The following is an 8,173-nucleotide window of genomic DNA, read 5'->3' as shown; positions in this document are numbered from 1 at the left end:
TTATTAACTTACTCTCGGGGTATGAGGGTGGGTATGAGGGGGGGCACTGCTTTTACTTCCATACACGTGCCACCATTTTCACTTTTCATCACTAATGTTTTCACTTCGCACGATTTTAAATTTCTCATTTTATTATGTTGTTACCCTTTTCATTTTATTTTGTTTTCAAATTTTCCAATTTATTATTATTATTATTATTATAATTTACATTTACGGTTTTGGGTTATGGGTAGATAAAATAGGAATGGGATTCTAATTGCAATGTTTGTGATGAGTCACTAAAATGTTAATTTATAACCTTTTTTAATTGTCGTTTAATTTATTTATAGTTAAACGTTATCATATGCTTGTGGGTAAATTTGTGTGAATAGAATACTTATTAATGGATTAATATATATATATTAATTTTTTATTTTGTGATGTGTTATTATTAAAAATTAGAAGTCATATTTTATATAGTTGTAGTGTAATGGTTAAGTTAAATTTTTAAAATTCTAATGAGATATTAAAATTTAAATATTACTAAAAATAAAATTTTAGGAAAAATTATTAATTTAATTTTTAAAATAATAATAATAATTTTTATAGAAGTAAAATTACATATAAAGTTCGATGAATTTGGTTCGATTTACATAAAGTATTAAGTCAATTTTAGAAAACAAGTTGGTTATTTTGCATGGAAATTTTTAATTTGATGAAAATTGTTATCTAGTTGCCAAAAATAGTAAGTCAAAGTACCAATATATCTAGAGTTTTGAGCAAATCTTTTATAATCTACATGAATTCAAAGTTTGTTAAAACTTTTTGGGGCATTATTTTACTATCTATGAAATTTGGATCATGGTGGAATTCTAATCTATTTAGAATTTGTGCCTAATTCATATTAAAGAGGTTTTTGACTGAAAGATTAACTTATTCACATAAGGTAATGGCTTTTAAATTACTAAAAAAATATTGATGTGAAAATAAATCTAACATATCTATATGCTATTAAATTGAAATTATATGTGTATATGTCCATATCTAACCTCAACAACAATCATGAATCAAAGGTCAAAAATTCTTGTAATATGTACCATACCAAAACCATTAGAAATTATACATAATTTAACCAAAAACTTACACTTAAAAAATAATTTTTAAATTAATAAATCTTTAAATGTAAGTGCATAACACCAAAATTATTGGATCTATAAAATAAAATAAGTGAAAAATGATATTATTATCTTTTACAATAGTACACATTTAAATGTGGATGTGTTACATTGAAACCATTAAACATAATAATAAATAAAAAGAAATATCATACCATGAACTCATAACCACCTAGGGACTTACACCTCAAACCAATTTCTGGATTGAAAAACAAATTTATATGAGTAATATTAGTGTGAGATTCTAGATAAGCATATACCCTATCCATTTTGTTGAGATGGGGTTTAATATTTTCAAATAAATAATATGGAAAGGGGAAGCTGTCCAATTTTATTATAATAATGTATAAATGAGTGAATATGGTATCATAACCACCTCACATCTCAAGATTATTTCCAAGGTATCATATTAAAATCATTAGCAAACCCCTTAAAAGGGTAAATGGAAATGTCAAAGTAAATCATGGAGTAGACATGATGAATGAGGCATAAGTGTGAATGTGAATGGTGAAAAGGGTCGAACAATCATCGAGTAGACTAAAGCATCATTTGGAATCTGTTGTAGTGTTTATGATAAAATATCATGAGTATGATAAATGGCATGGAGCTTGTGGATTATAAATGGAAATCGAAATTTTAAATGGATGAGTGTGGGTGGTTAATGGTGGGGATTTTAACCAATATTTAAGGTGTTTACTCATGTGTTGTGAAATTAATTTTATTAAATAAAATCTAAAATTTAGGAAATAATAAATTTAGAATGAGAATATGTTAGATTTGGTGAGGATTTTGAACCAATATTTAAGGTGTTCACTGATTTTTTGTGAGATTATTTTTATTAAATAAAATCTGAAATTTAGGAAATAACAATTTTGGAATGAGAATACATTGGATTCGGGTTGAACTTAATAAGAATTGAAAAGCTACTCAATTACATGAAAATAATACTTTAGTTATAAGTTTAAATTTCATAAACAAATTTTTAATTTTGTCATACTTAGGGTTGTTTTATGTCGATAATGAGCATAAAGAAAATCCAATAGAATCTAAATTAAAAATATATAAGCTTTTACTCACTAATGATTTGAAATTAAAAATTGAAGGTTTTTTGTAAAATTTTGCAAGCTTATTTATGTCTTGTGGGCAATGGATCGAAATTGCAAAAGCACATAAACTTAGTAAATTTAGTTAAATTTTGCAGATTTTAACAGTGAAAAATAGACAACATATGGCATCACAAAACAGTGATTTGATGACGGAGTTCACCCCTCCAGGGCTACGTCTCAGTGTCCAACTTCCAATGTTGGCCCTTTTAAAATAAATGCTCGAATGTCAAATTATATCAACATACAATGCTCAAATTGCAAAATAACACTATCATTGTGTCCAGAACACACAAAAAACCCTGTATATAGGCTCTTCTTGGGCTCAAAAAGGCTGAAAAATGGCCAAGTTAGGCCTCCTTCATTTCCTTGTTAATTGTTCTACAAAAATGACCCTCTATCAAAACTGGCAATGAATTATTTCTTGGGCAGATATGTGAGGCAACAAATTTGCGCAGGTTTGGCAATAATTCCGCTGAAAAAGGGTGCAAAATATTAGATGGTTAAGCGCGCAAATAGGGTCGTGCCCCTATTCCTCCCCCCCCCCCCTCTCCAAGTCATATGCAAATTAATGTGACTGGGGGCTGGGCGCGGATAGAGTGCTATGTTCTTGCCCCCTCCCAAACTCCTACCAATGATTTTATGGAATCATGACGGAATCTGAACTTTCTCTTCATGATCATCAATCATTGGAGGCTCATACAATCTCAAGTTTTCCACATTCACAACAAAATAAATTTGCATGTAAGGTGGCAAATCTAATCAGAAAGCATTGTTACCAATCTTCTCCAAGATTTTGAAATGACCATATCTGATTGGCTTGAGCTTTTTACCTTCACCTTTAAGTCTTTCCTTGCTAATATACAACCAAAATTGATCTCCCACTTGGAAATCATGATCAACCTGATGCTTGTCATGTCTTGCTTTGTACTTTGCTTTGCTTTTCTCTAGTTGTTCTTGTACTCTTTGATGCACTAGTTGAATTTGTTCAATGAAATGTTTGGCTTTGTCCACATCACTATGTCCATCTACTACAATATCTTTACCAAAGATTAAATCCAAAGGAGACTTTAGCAAATAACCCAAACAAGCTTCAAATGGAGATACTTACATAGATGAGTGCTTGGCACGATTGTAGGCATGTTGGATGTAATGCAAATGCTCATCCCAAAGTTTAGGATGCTTACCACAATATCCTCGAAGGAGATGCACTATTGTTTTGTTTACTACTTCTGTCTAGTCGTTAGTTTGTGGATGAAATGTGATGCTCTTCTTCAACTTTGTGTCCATGAGTTCCCATAAACTTTACCAAAAATTCCCGATAAATCGAGAATCTCGATCAAAAATAACTAAAGTGAGTAACCCAAAGTGAACCCATACATTTTGTAAGAACATCTTTGCAGTCTTTTCAGATGTAACTCATTTCTGACATGGCATCAACACACACACATTTTGTTGAAATGATCCACAACAACATATAGATAACCATGACCTTTCCAAGACATTGGTTGTCCTCCTACAAAGGCCATAGGAATACTTTCCCAAGGACGAGAAGGAATAGGTAGTGGAGTGTACAAACCCAATTTACTATTGCTAGGCTTGCTAGTAGCACACATGGAACATCCTTTTACATATCTTGAAACAGTTTCATTCATGTGAGGCCAATAACAATACCTCTGAATTTGATCAATTGTTTTGCCTACACCAAAGTGACCAGCAATAAGAGAAGTGTGGGCTTCCCTTATGACATTGACTCTTTCACCCTATGGAACACATAACTTGCCAATATGATACAACAAATTGTTATGAACATGATAATCCAACTCTTCAACATGATTTCCTTAACTCAAAGTTGTATAAACATCTTTTAAATCTTCATTTTTAGCATATTGTTCAATTTAAATTTCATGCATGATTGAGGTATGCTTAAGAATGATAGATGCATTAACAATAGGCCTTGAGAACACATCTGCAACTTTGTTGTATATACCTTTCTTATACCTGATTACCAAATGAAATTGTTGTAAGAATCCCATCCACCTGAATTGTCTAGCTTGTTGTAGCTTGGTTTACGGTTGTAAATATTACAAAGATTGATAGTCAATATGTATAATGGTTTATTTTCCCATCAAATAATTCTTCCATTTCTTCATGCTTTATACTAAAGCATACAAATCTTTATTATAAGTTGGATAGTTAATTACTGCATTGGTAAAGGTTTCAGAATGATAACAAATTGGCTTACCATGTTGCATCAAAACTGCTCCCTTAGCATATTCGCTTGCACCAGTTTGAATCTCAAATGGCTGCTTAAGATCTGGAAGTGCTAGAACTGGTGATGTACTAATTTTCTCTTTCAAAGTGTCAAAGGATTTTTGTTGCTTGCCTCCCCCTTGAAAGACTTGTTTGACACTTCTCAAAGCATGTAATGGTGTTGCAATGAGTGAGAAGTTAGTGATAAATTTTCTCCAATATTGGGTTGCTCCCAAAATTCTCCTGGCTTTTGTTACAATGTTGAGTTTAGGCCAATTCAAAATAGCATCAAATTTTGAGGGATCAATATTAAATTTACCCCCTCCTACAATATGACCCAAATAAACCAAAGAGGTTTTCCCAAATTCACACTTACACATCTTCAAATACAACTTTTCCTTTTTCAAGGCATCCAAAACTTATTTCACATGCTTAACATGCTCTCCACGAGTTTTACTGAAAAATCATAATATCATCTAAGTAGACTACGAAAAAATCATCAAGGAATGGTCCTCAACACATCATTCATAACTCTCATGAATGTTGTAGGTGCATTGCAAAGCCCAAATGACATAACTAACCATTCAAACAAACCTTGTTTTGCCTTGAAAGCAGTTTTCCAAATATCATCTTTATCAATCCTTATATGATGATAACCGCTTCTCAAATCTAACTTAGTAAAGTACAAAACTTTCTTTAATTGATCTAGAAAATCATCAATGCGAGGAAGAGGACAATGATTCTTTACTGTGATCTTGTTTAAAGCTCAGAAATCCACACACATGCGCCATGTACCATCTTTCTTTGGAACCAAAACAATAGGAAACCTACAAGGAGATGTGTTAGGCATAATGACCCATTTGTTAATCAACTCTTGAATTTTCTTCTTGATCTCTACATTCTCCAAAACTGACTAAAACACCCTCCTCCCACATCTACCCAAGTAGTCGGCCAACCGGGGTAAACATGTGATGAGAGGCTACTATGATGGGATTCAACCTCTTATGTGACCTTAAGGAAGTGGAATCGACGGAAACACATCATACAGACCTTCCACATCAACTACATGACTCCCAAGAACCATCCCAACCTTTCCGGTAACCAGCCACTAGGTCCCACTGAGTTTTAGACCAATTAACCCCCCGAATCTCCCATGATATGGGCATGCCAGTATCCAAAGTGCTCTGGACACTCCCACAACATGGCATTCCAATGTCCAAGGACTATTTTGCTCAGTGTTGTGCAATAGTCCCCGAGATTTGAGCCACTTTTTTCAAGCCCAGAGCCCAGGTCATTACCCAGAATTAAATGACACCTTGGGAACAGAAAGATACCCAGGTAATTATGATACAAATGCAACTACTTGAACAAGGGCTTTAATGGACCCCTACTAGCCATGACCGACATTTCATCAAACATATCACAAATATGTAATCTACAGGTGTAAACAACAAATTTAAGCATAGGGGTCTCAACTTATCTGAGAATCTCTAAGAAGCATTGTTCCCTTGTATCATTAGATGCATTATCATCTATTAGGTCATAGATACATTGTTCATTCATTTACCAATCAAAACATGAGAAAATCCATACATCATCAATGTCATAATACATACTTATAACCAGCGTAATAACAACATAAATATCAAGGATATATTAGCCATAAAATCCATATATAAACCAATATATTTATACATAAGATATCAAGGAAATAACCTCTTATTAATGAATGCAAAATCCAAACCAACCACATTCCACACAACCATAGAATGGTTGAGCCAAATCTCTCTTCAGTCATTCACCCACGTGCCATATTCCAAGCATGAATGTGGGACTCAAATGAAAAGAGCCAACCAAGACATCCCAAGGCTAAACCACCTCACACTCATCAATAGAAACCGGGCTTTACCATAATCCATCTTGGATCACTAGGCCAACATAATAAACATGTAATAATAGGCTTTACCATGATCTCAACCAGATCATTAGGCCAAAACAAGCATGTATGCCACCAGATTTCTCCACCTACATTGTGAGGAATTTTCTGGTCTCCTAGTCTCTCAGGCTTTAACACAATCCACAGTCTGATCCAGGGATCTCTAGGCCCTAAACCGAGACACCACCCTCTAGGATTTAATGTATATCCCGCCATTCACCGACAAGGATTCCTAGGCGTAATCAATGGCAACCACCTCTAGGATTTACCATATATCCCGCCATTCACCAGCAAGGATTACTAGGTCCACCAAGGCAACACAAAATTCAACTTTACCACAACCCACAGTCCTGTTCAGAGGTCACTAGGCCAGTGGCTTTACCGCAATCCATAGTCTGGTCTAGGGATCACTAGGCCATGTGTTCTTTCTTTCGTAGATCCACCTCACTCAGCTTTGAATCCATCTGACAATCTAACTCAACCAAAACATGAGAACCCCATCACACCATGGCTATCCAAAAATGGAAAGGCTAGGTTGAAAACACCGTCACACCTGGAAAAACCCATGCCACAACAACAAGGAACAACATGTAATACCATGCATGCCAAATTTAGCAAGGAAATCACACATGCAAATCGATACTTGCAAAGAATCCTATTGTAGTTGCTTGATCTTGCTCTTCCTTGCTTACTCCTTCCTTCATCTTGCCTTCTTTGCCTTTCTTGATCCAATACCAAAGTGCTCAAAGAAAACTCTAAGTGTCCAAGAGTATGAGAGAGAGATAGAATAGAAGAGAGCTCCACCAAAACCTGTCAGAAGCTTGAGCACAAGGTTGCCAACTGATCCTCATAAGTCCTTTTATCAATGAGGCCTCTATTTTCTTCAATTTCCATTATTTTCCTTCAATTTCCTCCTCACATGCAATATGTGACTTTTCACCTTCCTTTTCTCCTATTTTCCATTATTTTCATAAATAAAATGCCAAATAAATGCCATTTTTGCCTTTAAAAATGCTTTTGCCATTGCCTTTGCCAATTTCCTTAGCCATAATAACTGAAATGAACACCTACTAGAATATTTTTGCCCATCATTCAGCTTGGAATACGTGTCCCATGACTGTGATCTTATATTTTTTACATGGATTTTTAACCAAGGTTGTTACAGAACCCTCCCCCTTGGGGGAACACCATCATTGGTGTTCAATGACACCTATAACTAGCAAGACCGCTGAAAACAAAACATACTACCCATGGAGCTTTATAACATAGTTCGTTGCAGTGTTTACAATGACCATCTGCTAAAACATAACAAACATACCGTTTACTGGAGCTTTATAACGCAACTCATTACAGTATTTACAATAATAACCACATATACACACATACACATTTGCTTCACCCAAAAAATAATCATATGTCTATGGAGCTTTATAAATCCATCTCGATACAATATTTACAATAATACACACATATGCACATCTGCACATTTGTTGAACAACAAATAATAGGATACGATGTTTGCATTCACAACAAGGGAATCGAGAGGCTCACACCTCCACCCTCAAAGTAATACCAAGATTCACCTCCTTCCCAGGAAATCTAGAATCCACTGCAAGGTCAAGTTTGCATCCAATTTCCAGCGCTATAATCTCGCGCCACTTGTCCCCTCAACGAACAACTAACAACTCATTGTTCCAGGGCACACTCCTAACGTGCATATGATTCCA

This window comes from Pinus tabuliformis, chromosome 7 (genome assembly GCF_031772625.1).
Source record: "Pinus tabuliformis cultivar Carrire ecotype Pingquan chromosome 7, CPIR1, whole genome shotgun sequence".
NCBI lineage: Eukaryota > Viridiplantae > Streptophyta > Pinopsida > Pinales > Pinaceae > Pinus > Pinus tabuliformis.
Note: the sequence above shows the minus strand (reverse complement) of the source record.